At 40.2% G+C, this 19,229-nt stretch overlaps 1 long non-coding RNA gene across 3 annotated transcripts in view; it reads left to right on the top strand.

The window, feature by feature from the left end:
- Positions 1 to 180: 180 nt before the first annotated feature.
- The window catches only part of LOC141579844 (uncharacterized), a 43,115-nt gene continuing 24,066 nt past the window's right edge, over positions 181 to 19,229 (top strand). For 2 of the 3 annotated variants that reach the window (XR_012511863.1, XR_012511862.1), the window contains exons 1-2: positions 181 to 655; positions 5,058 to 5,224. This is a non-coding gene — a long non-coding RNA (uncharacterized LOC141579844). The remainder of the gene's footprint in view (positions 656 to 5,057; positions 5,225 to 19,229) is intronic. The other variant, XR_012511864.1, reaches the window with a different exon arrangement.

Raw genomic sequence — 19,229 nt, 5'->3', positions numbered from 1 at the left:
GGTAACGTAGTCTTGGATCTCTCCCTTCCCCTCCCTCCTTTTGCAGGCCGCGCTCGCGTGCGACGCCCCGCCCACCTCGCCCCACACGTCTCTGCTCTCGCCCGTCACCTCCTCTAGTTGAAGGAAAAGAGAGGGGCGGGCCTGAAGAAAAGAAGCTGCGCCGGCCGCGCGCGCGCATGGGCGGGACGAGACTACGGCGCGTGCGCGGGTTTCGGGCGCCACGCGCTCTCCTTTCCTCTGCAACCTTTCTGGGAGGCACGCTCCGCCCAGTCCCCTCGCTGTGCGCGTGCGCCCAGGAATCGCTTCCCTTCCCAGGTTTGGGTTTGCGTCCGCGAACTCCCGCCTCTTCGCTCTCGCTCCTCCCGAGAGCTTGGCGTGCGCGGAGGCGGCTGCTGAGGCGGGGTCTGCCCTAGCGCCTTTCGGAGGGCGCGGGCTGGTAGTTTACTGGGATCCCGCGACATGGTTTTAACTGCTTTCGCAAACAGATAAGGGGTGTCTCTCTCTCAACCCCCAGGGCGCCGTCGCGCTTGCCCAGAAGCCCGGAGCGTGGGCGGGCAGGCAAAGCAACTGCCCAGAAGTTTTGGCGACCAGCTGGAGTCGCCAGACAAGGAGAGAGCGCTCGGAACCCTCACGAGGATTATTTGGCCAAAGGAATGTACGTGCTGTGTGCGCTGACACCGAGTAGCCACTCCCCCGTGGTTTTGGCCAAGGCTTGTAGAATTTTCTTTCAGGTTTTTGACTAAAGGTGTCATTATTTCTTAAATCGTAATCTCTGGAGCGGTAGAGAAGTGGATAGGATATGGTAGTCCTTCTGTTTGCTCATCTAGCTTTATTTACAGTTTCTTTTTGTCTACCTGGGTCTTTTAGAATTTTCTAGCCTCTTGAGTCCTGAAAATTCCAGCGTACATGTCAGTTCTGAAGCCTCATTCTGGGCCCCTCACCTCACTTACTCATTTGACGTGCTCTCTCCCGCCGTAGTATTTGTGTCGCTGAGTTTCCCCCATTACCACCCCCCCCCATCCCGCCTCACCGCTGTGAACTACCCTTGTGGTGAATGAAGGTGTACCGAGGGAGTGACAGTTTTCATTTAATCTTGAGCTGATGGGATGAAGGAGAGACGTGGGCAGGCAATGGGGACGTATGGTATGCTTATTGGAGAAACAGCAGATGATCCATTTGGGATTTAAGTACTGAAGAGGAGCAAACTCTGGAAAACCAAGGTTGTAGTCTTCATTATCAAGGGATAGGCTTGGACTTCATATTGCTGGTTTTGAAGGAACCATTGAAGATACGAAGGGGCAAGTGAGAATCAAAACTCTTCACTAGATGGAGTATCTACCAGGTGTGTGAAGCATTGGACTGGGAAAAAAGAATGGGAAACCAATTAGTAGGCTACCATATTTGTGCAGGAAGTGAGGAACACTGAACTAATGGTGGTTTTAGAGCAGGCATCTGTAAGCTTTTCTTTAAAGGGCCGAGCATTAATATTTTAGGCATTGTTTGTCATAATTACTCACTCTGCTTTGTAGTGAGAAAGCAGCCATAGACAGTTCTTAAAGGAATGAGTATGGCTGTGTTCCAGTAAAACTGTGGACCCTGAAATTTTAATATAATTTTAGGTATCATGGAATATCATTCTTTTGACTTTTTCAATTGTTTAAAAACGTAAAGACTTTTTTTTTTTTTTTTTGCTTTCCAGAGGTACAAAAACAGCCTACAGGCCATAGTTTGCTGACCCTTGCTTTAGAGGCATCTTAAGGCAGAGTGAGCAATATTTAATTGGGTGTAAGTGACCATGTATGGTCTGTCCTCCAATCTGGCGTAATTTTGTAAGTGAAAGGAGTCACGATTAATTACACAGGAAGAATAGGAGTAAAATCAGATTGTCCCACCCAAGTCTCATGAGTGGTCATCCTAAGGTTAAGGTTAATGGTTAATAGAAGTCGAAAACTGCTTTAGGACATGGTAAAAGGAAATGGAAGTGCCAATTACGTAAACAGGGAGTTGGGAAGAAACTGGTTTTAGGGAGAAGGTGGCTGTAGCAGTCCTGGGTGTCATATGATTGGGACAACATCAACAGTCAGGAAGAAGCCATACCAGAGGCTTCACAGAAGTCCACTCCTTATATCTTATTTACCAGAACTAGGTTGCTAGCTAGTCCCTAAAGCAGTAACTGACAAGGAGCGTGGGACTACCAGGATTGGTAAGTGTTTATCTGGCTTTTGGAAACTTATGCAGGACTGTGGTGTACATTGCTGGACATTTAGCATCTCTGGTACCTTCCTACTAAATGTCAGAAGCAACCCCAGGCATTGTGACACCAAAAAACCCAACCGTCTTCCACTCCACCCCACACATACTCCCTAGAGAGATGAGACTGGTTGAGAACCACTGGCTTAGACCAATCAGGATTTACCTTGTAACTGAATTATGTGTGTGTAGTTTTCTTTTTCCTGATTAGTTTGGAGGGAAGAGAGGAATTGAGCAGTATTGAAGTTCTGTTGTCAAGGAAGTAGGGTGGGGAATGTTGGGTAGGTAACTAACATTATCTGCCATGGGAATTAAACCTTTTCTTTTATACTCTTGATAAAATAAGTAACTCAGCTTCACACTTGAAGCTCTTCTTCTTCTTCCTCCTCCTCCCCCTCCCCTCCTCCTCCTCCTTCTTCTTTTTCTTTTTTTTTTTTTTTGAGTCCTCTGGGTAATTTATGCTTATTCTAAGCCCTCTGAACTGGTCTAGGAGGGAGGTCCCCCACCCCCACCCCAATTCTCCCAGTAGGATACTCTTGCTTTGAATACTGCAGTAACTTTCTGACTGGTGACTTGCTCTGTCTTTCCTCCCTTCCCTTCCATTCCTACATGAAGGGACTTGTCCTGTATGCTCATTTCCTTTACTCAGTTACTTATGCCCAGGGATGCTCAGCTATCTCAGAAACTCAGTTGGCACTCAGAGGCCTCCCTATATCTACAAGTGGCTTTCCTGCCTTCCCTTCCCCAGCAAACCTAAGCCATTATTCCCCGATTGACTTGTCATCGCTATGGAAGATGTACCTCTCTAGACCTGATCTTTCTCTGGGAGGTATTAGTACTAACCAACAAAATGTTTCCATTTCTTTTCCCATGCACACATAGTAGACTTCCATTTTCCTATTCCTCTGAACTCAGCATGGCCACTGAAGTGTGATTGAAGTGATCTGTGTCACTTTGAAGCAAAAGCTTTAAGAACTCACGTACAATTTCTCATGCTCTTTCTTTTTGGTACAGTGACAGAATGTTTTAGTTATCTATTGCTGCATAACAAACCATCCCAAATCTTAATGACTTAAAACATTAACCATTTTATTATCTCTAATGGTTTGTGGGTTGAAAGGGCTCATGGGCAGATGTCTATTCTTGCTTGAGTTCTCTCATATGATTCCAGGCAGGTATTATATGGGGCTGGAGTAATTTGGAGGCTCAACTGGGATGCTAGGATGGCTGAGCCTTTCTTTCCAGTGTTATCCCAGGGCATCACTTCACATGGCTTCTTCTGCAGAGTAGCCTGATACCTTACATGATGGTTCAGGACTCTGAAAACCACAAAAGCAAATGCTTCCAGGTCTTTATAAGCCTTAAGCCTGGAAATAACATATTCTGTTGGTAAAAGCCGACACAGGACCATCTCAGTTTCATGGGGAAGGGAAGTAAACTCCACCTCTTGATGGGGACTGGGGAGAAGAGTGACAAAGAATTTGTGGCCTTCTTTAATCTACCAGCCCAACAGTATTTCACATGGTGGCTGCTTCCATCAGTCAGGGTCCTTGAATCAGGACAAAGTGGAAAAGAGACCTCAGCTAACACACGTTTGTATGCATGAGAAATACATTTCTTTCTTTTATAAAAAAAATTTCATTTATTTATTATTATTTAATTTTGGCAGGGTGGGAGGCAATTAGGTTTATTTTAATTTTTTTGGAGGAGGAACTAGGGATTGAACCCGGGACCTTGTGCATGCTAAGCATGTGCACTACCACTTAAACTATACGTTCCTCCCAAGAAATACATTTCTGTTGTTCTAAGTCACTGAGTTATTTGGGGTTGTTTCGTAGCAAATAAAGCCTAATCTATACTAATACAAAAATTGGTGCTGGAAGTAGGGCACTGCTGTAACAAAACTCTAAAATATATGGCACTGACATATGACTATGTTACAAATGCTAGTGGTTGGTTGTTAGCATCCAGCTCTGATTCACTTGTATATCTCCCAGCAAACCTAGCTTAGGAATTGAGCTCAATAAATATTTCTTAAATAACAGAGACCGTTTCTTGTAATTCTGTTTTATTTCTCTATTTTAGGGGAAAACACTTCTTTCCCACATCAGGTGTTTCTTGAAGTATGGAGGGGGTGCCACTAACATAACACTCTACTTTATTGCAGCACCACCAGCACGTTTCCTGATGTGTAAGTTTGGCACATGCAGCCCACCTTCTTCCTCTTTCCTTTCTCATGGGAGCCAGGCCACCCACAGAAAGTGTGCTTTCTGCTCTGCTGCTTCATACCACGAGTTTCACAGAGGTCTGTCAGTGCCAAGGCAGGCCTGCCCATGCCAAGGGAGGCTTGGGGTAAGCTAACAGGATAGGCCCTCTGAGGGAACGGGAGCTCCGGTTTGGGAGCTAAGTTCACTGCCAGGCAGTGACACAACCTGTTGTTTGAACTTTAATTCATAAGAGCAAGAGAGTTCAATGTTGGACGTTAATAATTTTGGACTTTAACATGAAGTTGGTACTAATTACTTTGGGCTATAATTTGGAAGAAAAAGATAATGTGATCTCTGAATGTTTCACTTCTTGCTGGAAAATTCATATTGGGAAGGCGTCGTAATAAAATCGAGGACATCTTTTTGGCTCTTAATTTTTACAGTATGTTTATGTTATTTGGTCTTTTTAGAGCTTCTGATAATGCTGAACAAGTTCGTGGGAAATTTGAGGTGGCAAATAGAACAGTTTGTGAATTACAGCCTTGGGTACAGAATAGTATGGGAGCTGATTTAATTGATGTATTGTTCTGACCCATTCAGGACATTCTGGAAACAAAGCCTACACTTTACCAGTGGCCCCACAAGATTCCACAAAAGAAGTGAAATCAGTATTGAAGTGGCCTTATGAAGATGGCAACAGGACTACCCTAACTGACTGCTAACTTCTTACCCAAGGGGGATTCACATGTCCCAGGTTGATCTCATGGGTAAGCTGAAAGGGTTAAGGCAATGATCTTTATACATTTTTGATAACATACCACAGAAAATAATTTTTAGGTTTACATGTGAAATTTTTTGTCCTTAATTGCAAAAAAGTGTAATTTCTAGTATAATGTAAATATGAACATTTGAAAATAAAAAGGGTCATGTCACTTAATAAAAATGCATTTAATGAAATTAAATCCCATAGAAATTTAAAATCACTATCATCCATTTTTACAGAAACTTTACATTATTCTATTTTCTCTTTGAATTTGTATTTTTATTCTACTTCCCCACGGAAGTCTTAAAAATATATTTTATGCTCAAATGTATTTTATTACTTATCCAATCTTTCTTTTCTGCAATAAAAAATTATTTATAATTAAAAAAAAATTTCTATGACCAAAAGATTCTTAAGTACCAAAAATTTCTTTTGGATTGAGTTATTATTATAATTATTATTAGAAACACATAATTGATCATAACTGCATTACAGATTTTTACAAATAATTACTAAAGAGAACTAAAATTTTATTGGAAATATGTCTCAATGAAATGGATGGAGTTCCCCCTCTCCAGTTAGTTTATGAATGTAATTTTCTGCTAGAAGACAGAATAAGAAAACATGTTGGGGTATTATTAGGTGCAGAGCTTACAAAAGATGAATAAATGATTGTTGTTAAATGCATTCTTTACAATAGAAAATTATGTATTTAAATCTAAGTTTATTATGTAAAAGAGATGACTAATGAGGTGACAGATGGTTAACTGGTGATAATGAGCAGAAGTGTTTGGGTAAAAAAACAAAATGAGTATTGACTTACTGGATTCAGTAATCCTTAGGTGAAAATTAGTGAAAATATTTTCTCCCAGGGGTTTTGAGTAATTGTTCAAAAAACACTACAATACTTTACTGTAGCTCTGATATATGTTCCTTTTACATGTAACATTGATCTGTTGGAAGGAAATTTGGAATTTTTTAACATCTCTTTCCTTGAAATAATTTGAAATATGCAATTGAAACACATGAGGATGATATCACGTTCTTTCTCATTATTGAGCAGGTGTGCCTTGCAGCTGATGGGTATTTCCCAGAATGTTTTTCACAAATTTTCCATTTTTGAATTCTGAGATAGATATATGTAACATGAAACTTTACTGTGAGTTTGTTACCCATATGAAGTAGGACCCTGTTGCTGTCTCAGCAGTCTTCTTTGACAGCATTAGGGAGTGGAAGAGGAAATGGCATTAGGCAAAAATGATCATAACTTCTGCTACCCAACTCTACAATATATCTGAATTCAGAACACCACAACACAGACCAAAATACCCAATTTCTAGCACCATGCTTTTCTCCTAAAAGAAACATATTTAAGATAAGGAAAGTCAGGAAATCTGCTGCTTATCATGCCTTGATTAAATTAAATATTGACATCAATATTTACAATTGTTCCTTCGTATGGTGCCTTAGAGGCTTTTTGCACATGGGAGCAGTTTGCCACAGTGAGACCTGTGATGGGTGAGAGGAGAAAAGATTGATTTAAAAAATGATTTGAAATCGGAAAGTTGAATTGTTGAGACACCTCAACCTCAGTCATATTTTAGGCAGCTCAATTTTAGGAAAGAGTAGGCGAAATTTCAGTAAATGGAACTGATTTCCTTAAAATTATCTGTGCTTGTATTCCCCTTAGAAAGTACTTGTAGAATCTCAGGGTAGACTTATTCTAGTTTGGAGATTACTAGATTAAGAGAATAAAATTAGGTGAGGAATGTGGTGTAGTTGCAGGGGATTTTATTAACACTCCCAGCTTCTTGGGCCAGCTTTTCCTCTTCCCAGCAAGTAAGATACTAGATGGTAAGAAACTGGGTAAGAAAGCTCAGCCCCTTGACTAGTCTTATTTTTGGAGTCATACTTATCAGAAATCATGACTTCTAGTCTGTTACTTTATGCTGCAAAATTTACAGGGACAAGTTGTGATCTTTTGGTTCTTCTCATCAGAAACTCCTGGACCTACCTGCTACTAAAAATCTGTGTTCTGCTAGAGAACTTCCTTTCAGTAATCATAATAAAGTCCAAGCCAGTCAGAATTTCCTCTAGTGTATGACAGTAGTTGAATTATGCATGCCAATTTATTACAGAGGATTCAAGAGCCGTTTATTCTGCATTAAACTGAAGCTTTAAGCTCCTGGTTTTTGTTTTTTCAATCTAAAAAGCAGCTCATTTTCTATAGATCTAAATGCTTAAAGATTTGTGTCCCTTTAAAAAGTGCCATTTACTTGAAATATTAAAGATCTATAGGCCCAGAGCTTCTATTACAGTTATCACATCTTTATTTTGCTTTATAATCTTTTCTCATATGAGGCCCATGTTTTCTATCATTGCTTTATGAATGTTAAAATCAAAATTTAGCAAGCCAAATAACATACACAGGAAGAAACAGAATGGCAAGCCTGGTTTCCGTAGAGTCAACCCCTTATTATATTCATCCACCTTCTATGAAACTCTGGTGATAGTATATCTTGAAGAACTAACTGTTTAAAGTTAAGGAGCAAATCTTTTCCTACTGATCTTAACTCTTCTGATGTTTTATATATATTGCCCACTAATAATAGTCCTTTAGAAAATTACATTTTGAAAACAAACTGCACTCATCCCTATGTACAAATCTATGAAATATATACAAAATAGTACTAGGGAAAAAACAAGGACTGAATATAATTTCATGGCTAAAGAACATAGGAAAATTCACAGTAGTATTTGTTGTGTTAGTATGCACAGCACTATCAAGTGCTGAGAATGTTCAGGGGCCTCAGTACACCATATCCCTCTTCCTGCCAAGTTGTGAACAAACTGAAAAATAGGAAAAAGAATAGACAGCTGAGAACAATCACTCATTGGTGAAGCTGTTGCTAGAGACAAGATGGCACTTCCCTACCTATACCTCACTGATGTCTTTCCCTTGCAATTAGAATAAAATCTAAGCTCCTTATCATCTGTTCTACACCTACCCTCTGATTGCTCTCCACTCACCTTCCTTGCTCATTATGCTCCAGCCAACCTGATTTTCTATCTTTGTTTGAATGCTTCAAGCTCATTCGTACCTAGAGATTTTGCATTTGTTCTTTTTCGTGCCTGGAATTCTCTGCCCCTAGGTTTTCTCATGGCTGACTGATTCTCATTACTTAGGTCGCAGCTCAAATGTCCATCCCTCAGAGAAGTCATATCCTGACCACACCTCCAAAGAGCTTTCACTTTTTCTCCCTAACTTTAATTATTCTCTAGCCTGCTTAATTTTCTTCACAGTTTTTAGTACTACCAGAACTTACCTTATTTTACATTTATTATCTGTCCTTCTGCTAACCCCCAGTAGAATATGATTCCATGATGGGTAGGGTTCATCTGTCTTGTTTCCTGCTGTATCCTCAGAATTTAGAATGAAGGTTGCCATTTAGTGGAGGGTTATTAGATATTTGGTGAATGAGAGAATGACTCAAGGTCCAGATATAGTCAGGAAAGGCCTCCCAAGAGACCTTTACCTTAGAAATTTACCTTAGTTCAGAGTTGTAGCCCTTTGTTTAAAATGTAAATGTTGGCTTTTGCCAGCACATAGAGGGTTTTTTTTTTCCCTCCAGTGCAGAACTTATATTAACTAAAGTATAAGATTGACATATAAAATCCCTTTGCCAGTTTGTTAGTTTTCAGTAAACAATATAACTGTCACATGGACCCAGACTTGCAGTGATATGATCTGTTATGGGCAGAAAATCATACATAGGACAGGGAATTAAATGAGAAACATTTTGGGAAAACATGGAATACAAGAAAAGTGAAAGAGTTAGATGGCTTGTGTGTTTCAAGACATTCATTTATTTAACATTCATTATGGATTTCTGACTTTGTTTTATATTCTGTGCTAGGTACCGAAGAATCAACAAGAAATACTATTAAGCACCAGCCCTTACGGGATGTGTAGTTTAGTTGGAGAGGCAGACCATAAATTGACAATTACAAACCAGTGTCAAAAGTGCTCTTTTTAGGTTAATGTCAGGATGATATAGGAGGACCTAGAAGGGAAACTAAGCCTTGAGGGATCAAGGTGAACTTCCCAGGAGATGGGATGTTTGAGCCGAGCTCTGAGGAGTTACCCAAGCAGAACAAGGAAAGGCATGGGGGAAGGGCACTGCTGGCAGAAGCTACAGCCTGAGCAAACGTTTGGAAGCTGGAGAGAGCAGAGCTTTCTAAGAACTACAAGTAGTTTAGTGAGGTTGGGGCAAGATGGGCTGAGAAGCCTGGCTCTTAGACTCATGGACCTAAGTAGGTCTGGACTTTATCCCTGTAAAGAGTAAAGGGAGCCACTGAAAGTTTTTCTTTTGATGGAGGGGCAGAGTTCATCATTGCCAGAGTATAGCCAATACCTTGCATTCCTTTCTTCCAAAGAATTTTCCTTGAATATCGAGGAAAGTCCACGCTCCTTTTCCGAGAACCCACAACTTTCCCTCTGTCCATTCCCAGCCACATACCTGCTGCCCTCCATTCTGCACACTGTGTTCCAGACCTGTCAAACTTCTCAGCTTTTTGATTCACTTCCCAATATTTAGTTATGCTTTTGTATCCCCCATTCCTGCTAACACTCTTACTCACGCCACTTTCAAAAAATGTTATTGGATTAGTCTTCCAAACTATAAAAGCAATATATATTCTTTGCTACAAGCCAAACAACATTGAGATGTGCAAAGAAAGACTTAAAACTCTCTCCTTTCCTCTCACCACCACACTCATACATGCACAGTGTGCTCTAAAATATGTGTACTTTTAACTAAAATAGATATATGCTATACAGTTTGTACAGTTCTCCCCTACTCCTCCAACAGGGTATCATGGACATCATTCCAGTACTTTCTGGATGTCAGGCCCTATGCTTTATCTCATTTACCCCACAGCTACCATGTGAGGTAGGTACTGTTATCTCCAGTGGGTAGACGAGGAACTGAGATGTGATTAATTCGCCCAAGGTGCATGGATTGTGGAAGCAGCATTTTTTTTTTAATTAACAGACTTTATTTCTTAGAGCAGTTTCAGGTTCATAGTAGAACTGAGCTAAAAATACAGAGAGATCACACACAGCCCTCCCCACCTATGCATATATACACTCCTGCCCTCAACATCCCTCATCAGTGTGGCATATTTGGTACAATCGATGAGTCAACATGGACACATTATTATCAACCAAAGTCCATGGTATGCATTAGGGTTCATTCTTGATGTATATTCTGCGAGTTTTGACAAATGCATGACATGTAGCCACCACTATGGTATCATACAGAATAATTTCATTGCCCTAAAAATCCGTTGTGATCCATCTATTCATTCCTCCCTTCCTCCCTCTCCCCAAACCCCTGGAAATCACAGTTTTTTTTATTGTTTCTGTAGCTTTGCCTTTGTGGAAGCAGCAATTTTGAGTCCACTCCCTTTTACTATCTTCCAAGTAATGTTATTTTCTTTTTAATAACTGTACAATATTTATACAGATGTCCAGAATTTATTCAGTCATTCCTCTATTGATTTATGCTGAAGCTGCCTTTTGCCACTACTAAAATTGCCTCAAGATGTAATTCTCCAAAGTGGGATCTGAGATCAGAGGACATACTTATTTTTATTACAGTACACAGACAAATTATGTTCCCAGGATTATGTAGCATTCTTACACCCTCAAGAAACATGGAACAGTGTCTGCTTCCCTGTACCCTCACTAGTCCTAGTGATACTGATATTTTTAGATTTTGGGGTTTTTTTTAAACACTGATCAGTAGGAACAATGCACCTTTGTTTTGATTTGCATGTTTCTTGACTATAGGTTAAGTTGAAAATTTTTCTGTGTTTTTGAGATATTTGCATTTCCTGTTCCATGATTTGTCTATTCATTTCCTGTCCTGTCCACTTTTTCTGTTGAGTTGTTTGTCCTTGATCATTTTTGGCAGGGAAGGAGAATATTTATAGTAGTAGTAATAACCTTTTTTTCTGACGTGTTCAAATATTTTCTCCTCTTCTATGCTCACCTTTTGACTTTTTTAAGGCATCCTTTACCTTATAGCGATGTTTAATTGTTTTGTGCTTAAATCTGTTGGTCTTTCCTGTCATGGCTTTTGGTATTCCTGAAATTGATGAGTTTGAGACATCTCTCTCCATTAAGGATTGGAACAGCCAAGGAAGACTTTCCTTGAAGAGTGCTTGACGGGCTTTGATGACTGTTGTCTCAGACTTTTTTACCTTTGCTGCTACCTCCCAGTCTCCTTCTGAGGGATCTGTTCTTTCTTGAGATTTGTTATTACATTCAAGCAAAGCCTGGGGATCATTTGTCACTTATAAAAGTCTGCATATTTTTGCTCTGATTCACTATGTACTAATTTTCTGTTTCTCTCTCCTAGTTTTAAGGAACAATCACCATGGGGTCTTCTGTTTTATGTTTTGAGTTTTGGGTCATTTTCATTCTCTGAGTTCTTAAGCTTTTTAGAGGCAGTTTAGAGGGAGGATATGCCCTTGGTACGAGACCTGTGGTTGGTGAAGATAAATTGGTAATGGGGAAGTTGTGGGCTTGAGAGCGAGTTCAATTCTGTCTTTGATTACAGCTGTACCATCCTGGGGAGGTCGTTATAAGCCTCAGGGCCCTTTTCTGTAAAAAAGGAAGTGATAATAATACTGTTCTGAGGCCACTTTTTGACACAGGATAGGCCTCTAACAGTTAATTTAGACGTCTCTTCCTTTTTGGTCACATTTCAGGAATATTTTAATGAGGTCAGGTCTTCACAAATTACCTTGGTATCCCTTTTGGCGAAACAAGCTTCTTTTGCTGTCAGCCTGTAAAAGAAGGTTAAAATTTCTGGGCTTTAAAGACTGGAATCCTTTGCAGCTCTCTGGAATGAACTGCCCATATTTCATTATTGAAAAGAGAAACATTTAAACTCTTAGTGGAAAATGAATTTGAAGCCATTTTACACAAACCATGGCTGAGGACCAAGGATCCAAGATAGAGCATGTGTGGGTTTGGGGGTAGACACTAGGGAGAAGAGTCTGGTCTGCACTTTTGTGGAGTTCAAAATGTGCGCATAATTAGTTCCAGGTTGTCATTGATGGGCTCATTGAAAAGATCCAGAGTTATCATCCAGGCCTGTCCCCTGCCCTTAAGCTGGTGATCACCCATTAGTGAAGACAATTTGTTGAATTGCTTAATTGATGGTAATCCTGGATAATAAATAATTCTAGGGGCTTCGGGGCTAAGTGCTGGGGCTGAGAAGCTAAACAGGAGAAGTGGGTCTCAGGAGAACGTATGCCTGACCCTATGTAATGATCTTCATTCTTTGCCTCCCACCTCCACATTTAAGGCACCATAGACCTGCTCTTAGATCTGGATCCAATAGACAAGGGGAAGGAGGCCTAAACCAGTTCCTAGCTTAAAAGTCTTGCTGTCCTTCAATCTCAAGCCTTGAAGTGCTCAGACTTTATGTAGGTATTCAAATTAACTAACATATTTGTTTTTTCTTTTATTTTTTTTCAACTAACATATTTGAATGCTATGTGTAAGGCTTTTTATGACAGTTTTAATGAGAATCACATGTTTTTGAAATATTAAATACTAGAGGATATATGTAATTTTTGAAGGTGAGGGAGCAGGCCAACCTGCAGGCCAAGGAAAGCATATCTGTGGGCTTTGGGGTCTCTAGGCCTACAGTTTCAACTTACAGTACAGTAATTAAATATCGTGTTGATAGTAGAGTAATCAAAGATAACTGACTAGAAGAATGACTCTCAGTGTGTGTTTTTGGGGATGGGAGGAGACAGCAGGGCATTAGAGTCTGGCAGGAGGGCATTCTTAAAAGCTGCATAGATCCTGATCTTTCCCGGCCCAGGTGCTTCCCCACTCCCTCCATGGAAAGTCCTAACATTGTCAGCTATGGTTCCTCTTGAAAGTCCAGAGCATTCCTCGGCTATGCAACAAAGGAGAAAAGAAGCCATGTCACAAGTCTTAGAGCACTATGTTTATGAACTGCTTTCACGTCTGTCCTTTCCTCAGATCTTTACAACCTTGTGCAGTAGGTGTGATGGTCATTGTCCCCATTTAAAGCTGCCAGAATACACTGAGAGAGGTCAAGTGACTTGTCCACAGTCACATAGTTTGTAAGCAGTAAACATGAGACTGGATACATAATCTTATAATTTTTAGAGTTTTTCTCTCATGTATAGTTTCACATACTTGTGTCTATTTGTTTATCCGTACCACCACTAATTCTTGAAAGGATCTGATGTGGCTCACTTCACTATGACTGGTGACTAGTTTTTGCCATTCCTATGACCAAGCCTCAGCCGGTCCCCTCCCTGGCTTGGTGTGCTGCCTGGAACCCCAGATGATCTTTTGTGGCTGGGAAATTATCAGGATCTGTGCAGCTTTTAAGTCTCCTCCTGTTGGACTCTAATGCCTTCCTATCTCCCACGACCCCGCAAACATACACATAGTCGTTCCTCTAGTCCAAAAGTACTTTCACTTATGCTGTTGTCATCAAGACATTGAATCTCCCAGACCAATCATACCTCTTGAAACCCTTCTCCATCACCTGCTCTGCTCCTGGGCTCCATTTGAGGGGTTCTGTGTCTCCTTGTTCTGGCCTATCTTGTCACCCAGTAAGCCTCAGGGGTACACTCTGAGTCTGGGGCTGTCCCTAGTACAGGTGATATGTGACTTAGACATCAGTTGTCTGGAGCTGGACTAAGTACTCTGACTCATTTTACATAGGCTGCTGAATAGCTGCCAAAGCAGTGGCCTTCTGACATATGAGAAATTTGGATGATAGACGATGGACATTGTTGGGGGAACTAGAATTTAGGATTCTTCAAGTATTTTCCCTAGTGTAGCTTAAAATGCAACAGTCATGCATCTGGGTAGCACTACCAGAAGAATTTTAGTAGTTTGAAATTTCTAGGGTTCATTAAATACTGCAGTTGACCCTTGAAAACAAAGTGGGGTGGAATTAGGGGAGCCTACTGGTGCAGTAGAAGATCCGCATATAACTTTAAGTCAGCCCTTCCTGTGTATGTCTTCTTTCTCCATATCAGCTGTTCTACATCTATGGATTGAACCAACTGTAGATCATGTTACATCATAGTATTTATTATTTTAAAAAATCTGCATATAAGTGGACCCATGTAGTTCAAACCTGTGTTGTTCAAGGGTCAGCTGTACTTTGAAGAATTCTGAAATGTGCAGGGTTAGGAGGACATTGTGGCTGTTTTCAACTTTGTCTTTTGAAGGGGTTATTTCTTTCATGTCTGGAAACTTGCCAGGGAGGGACAGTGCGGAGATCTGGTTATTGCTGAGTCTCTAGGTACTTACAGCAGGACTCTGCATGTCAAGTTTATAAAAAGCTGTTCAGTCTTCTCTTCTCATCTTCCTTCTAAACCATCACTGTGACTGACCCTGTGTGTTTGACAGGGAGAGAGATAGAGAGACAAAGAGGGAGAGAGAGAGAGAGATACTTAATGACCAAGAAAGCACCAACATGCAGAAATGGCTTGGTACAGCCCTGATGTGGGTATTTGTAGGAGGAAATGGAGCCTTTTGTCAGGACCTTGCTTTGCCCAGGGTTGGCTTTGATTACAGTTTTTTATCGGAGGTGGCAGATCACCAGAAGGAAGGGTGTGTTTCAGCAGTATCTTGGATTCTTCCTTACTTTACTTGACTTAATTCAGAAACTAGACAACAATTTAGTGTGTAACTTGTACCATTTCCTTTGCATATAATGAAAGTTTTATTTGAAGTCTTCAGGAGCATTTTTACTGGTTTTCAACAGTGAGAATAATCAAATGAGAATTGTAAATACTTTTGCAGCCATTTTTACTTGACAAATAGTTTTCCTAAGCTACAGTTTTCTCTCTCTCTCTCTCTGAAATATATAGAGGAGAACTATACTTTTATAGGAAGAATGTGAATTCTTATGCATTTTCACATACTGCTCAAGACCTTTTCGATTTAATGATAGATATTTTAAAAGCAGAAGGGGACTTACTGATAGGCTGGTCTCCAACTTCTTCTAACAGAAATATAGAATGCAAAGTATTTCTAAGATTATTTGAAACATATAGGAAAATATTTTAAAATTTCTCCTAATGACCACATAGAATATCATTTACCTGTCTACTTCAATACAAAGGTGTTGGGTAGCAAGTGAAGGCTGAAGGTGGCTTAGAATAACAATAACAGATAATTTATACAGTTATGTGCCAGATCTGTTCTTGTATGTTTGTGTGTAAGTGCATATATATATTTTTTTCACTTAATCCTCATAATAATGTATGGGTCAGGTACTATTATTATCAACATTTTACACATAAAGAAACAGAGGTACAGTGAGGTCACACAGCTAGAACCTGATCACTTGTGTCTGTACTATATGGACTCCCCTGCTGTGTTTTTGCATGGTTCAGCTGAGGATCAAGATTCTCCAGTACTGACACCAGTGCTGAAGTTGGGTCCCTGGCCAGTTCTTTTGTGGGACATGGCTGCTGTCCCTCAACAGTTCCCATAGGCTGCAATAGCTGACATCTACTGAGTACTTACTGTGTGCCAGGTAATGGGAGAAGTGCTTTACATATAGTATCTCACCACTTCTCCCAACAGCCTTATAAAGTAGGAGCTGTTTCACTTCCATTTTACATATGAGGAAACTGAGACCTAGAGAAGTTAAGTCACTGTTCAAGATCAATAGCCAGTAGGGCCAAGATTCACTGTAATGGGGTCCTACTCTACTGCTCAGGAGCAGGGCTCCTAACTTCTTTGGGCTGCTAGTAAAGTCTCTGCCAGCACAAATTTTCTGTGTGTCATGACTGTTTTGCTAGGAACTTCCTGAAATTAAGATTTAAGAGTACCTTCAGAAAGAGAAAGCCCAGCTTAACAGGGAACCTGGAAGAGTGAAGGTGACAGGGACTCTTCCCTTCAGTAGGATATGAGCACATTATGGTGTGTTTCTGTGGGGGAAAGGGAGCACTGACTGTTAAAATGGGAGCTCTCAAAGTGTTGTAGTTGGTTACATCTTGGCCTTCATCCTTAATCAGTAATTAGCATTTTGTTCTACTTTATCTAATGTACAATGTGTATTTCCCTTTTATTCATTCATTTGGTCACTACTGATGCCTTAAATGTTACAGCTGCCTGCTACAACTATGAAGCTCTCACAGAATTACTTGAAAATAGAATCAACTTATCAAAAAGCTACCTCAGAGGTGTTGTGGGTTTGGTTCCAGACCACCACAATAAAGCTAGTCACATGAGTTTTTGGTTTCACAGTACATATTAAAGTTCTGTTTACACTATACTGTAGTCTATTAAGTGTGCATTAGTATAATGTCTAAAAATACAATGTACACACCTTAATTTAAATATATTTTATTGCTAAGAAATGCTAACCGTCATCTGACAATGCAGGGTTGCCACAAATCTTCAATATGTGAAAGGTGCAATATGTGCAAAGCATAATAAAGTGAAGCACAATAAAATGAGGTATGCTTGTATATAAACCATCAATATTGTATTAGAAAAAAGAATAATTTTAGTAATGCTAATTATGTGAAGTGAAAGTATAAATATATAATACTAGATTTTACATGAGAATAATAATGTTTAATTCTGGTATCTTCCCTAGGTATCTCTTATTTCAACATCTTGTAAGCTCTTAGTCTCCCTGGTGGGTGCCGGGGCTGTACAGATAAATAAGCCATGGACCTTGTCTTCAAGGAATGTGCAGTTCCTCTTGGGAGACAACTGGTAAAGGGCTCTGAAAACACAAAGGACAGGATGCACTCCAGAAGAGAGGAGGTGGCGTGAAGGTGTTGGCCAGGAAGGCCTCTTGGAGGAGATAATCCCAGGGTGCCTAGTGTATCACACTGATGGGGGAGGCTTGATTGCTGAGCAGATAGGCTCTGGAGTTAGGGGGATTCAAATCCTGACTCTGCTACTTACTAGCTCTGTGGCCTTAGGCCTTGATTTGATTTGGTCTCTCTAGGCTAGGCCTTTGTTTCCTTAAATGTAAGATAGGGTGACAGTATCGAACTTGATTTCAAACAGGTGGTTTTGAGAATCGGATGAGAGCACTTAGAATACTTACAGAGATAGATCTGGCACAACATAAGCGTTCAGAACATGAGAGTTGTTGTTTGATAATGTTTTATAACAACGTGAAAGTGTTCTGCAACTTCAAGTTCATGGACTTTGTGTAGATTCTGTTTATCTCCTCAAATATTAACCACTTATCAAGATTTTCTAGTTTCTAAAATTCTTCTGCAGTGCTCCTGTTTCTCAAATTGCTGCTTACAGTACTAAGGCCACGTTAGGGAATTACAGCCAGGTGAGATGGTATTTGGGCTAAGGTGTTGTGACATCGGGGACAGTCTTACCCCTAGATGTCAACAGGCTCTCATTTAAGACTGAATGATGTATTCTGGATGAGGGCTTGATGAAATCTGACTGACTCTTGAGTAACAGTGTATTTCAGAATTAAAATAGATTTTGTTCTTTTCTTTTTATTAGATGTAAAGTTAAAACCCAATAATTATCCTCAAAATAAGGAGAACATCAAACCTCAAACCAAAGTATAAAGAGAGAAAGTTCTAATTGATTCCAACTTAATTCTTTTTATTGAAAATATTATTCAGAAAAGTTGTCATGTAGGATCCCTGACATCCCTTGGAGAGTTAAGTTAAAAAAAGCTATCTTGGATTTTAGTACAAATTTCAAATGTCTATTTTTAAACTTTGAGGAAGATGTGTAAGTTCAGTTTTGCCCATTGGCCTGGACTTGAGCACCTATCTTTCTTTGCACGTTTATAGCTCCATTAACAAATGCTCTAGAAGAAAAGACCCTTTGTAGTCAGCAGTGGTCAAACAAGAAAATCCTCATGAGACATGCCAGACAGGGTAGCACGAGCTCAGCCAAGCCTGCCTGTAAACAGTCTCATTGAGGATCCTCAGGCAGCACCATCTGTCTGTCTGTCTGTCTGTCTGTCTGTCTGTCTCGCACAGCTGCAGAGCAGCAAGGCTACAACTCCTCACAGTTTCTCTTTGGGGTCTGTATCTTTTCCTTTCTCTGCCATTTCCCTCTCTTGGCCATAATTCTCCCCACTGACTCAGGGCTGGTCTCTACCCTTCCCTCTGATATCAGTTGTCAGACTGTCTTTTCGGGAGCCTAGGATCCTCTTTGTGATAATTCTCCCTGCCCCACCTTTAGACACTCTCTCCTTCCCTCTCTGTCGAAACATGAAAAGATCATGAGCCCAGATGGGATGGTTCCAACTGTACGTTTCTGCCAGAGAGCCCTGCTGTCCTTGGGAGAAGGTGGCTGGAACTAACCACAGTACACTTTCTGCAAGACCAGGCCCCCAGCCTGAGGCAGTGAAGATGGCAGCAAAGACCCTGGCCACCAGTACCAGTAAATTCCCATGCAGCAGGTCCTGCTCACTCCTCTTGCATCTTTTAAAAATTTTTTTTAATTGAAGTATAGTCAGTTTACAGTGTTGTGTCAATTTCTGGGGTACAGCACAATGCTTCAGTCATACATGAACATACATATATTTATTTTCATATTCTTTTTCACTATAAATTATTGCAAGATATTGAACATAGTTCCCTGTGCTATGTAGTATGAACTTGTTTATCTATTTTATATATATATTAGTATCTGCAAATCTTGAACTCCTAGTTTATCCCTTCCCACTCCCTTCCCCATCTGGTAACCGTAAGTTTGTTTTCTATGTCTATGAGTCTGTTTCTGTTTTGTAAATAAGTTTGTCTTTTTTTTTTTAAGATTCCATGTATAAGAGATATCATATGGTATTTTTCTTTCTTTTTTGGCTTGCTTCACTTAGAATGACAATCTCCAGGTCCATCCATTTTGCTACAAATGACATTATTTTATTCTTTTTTATGGCTGAGTGGTATTCCATTATATAAATATCCCACATCTTCTTTAT

The sequence above is a fragment of the Camelus bactrianus genome, chromosome 2 (assembly GCF_048773025.1).
Source record: "Camelus bactrianus isolate YW-2024 breed Bactrian camel chromosome 2, ASM4877302v1, whole genome shotgun sequence".
In the NCBI taxonomy this organism is placed as follows: Eukaryota; Metazoa; Chordata; class Mammalia; order Artiodactyla; family Camelidae; genus Camelus; species Camelus bactrianus.
This window is presented reverse-complemented; position numbering and strand designations above follow the sequence as displayed.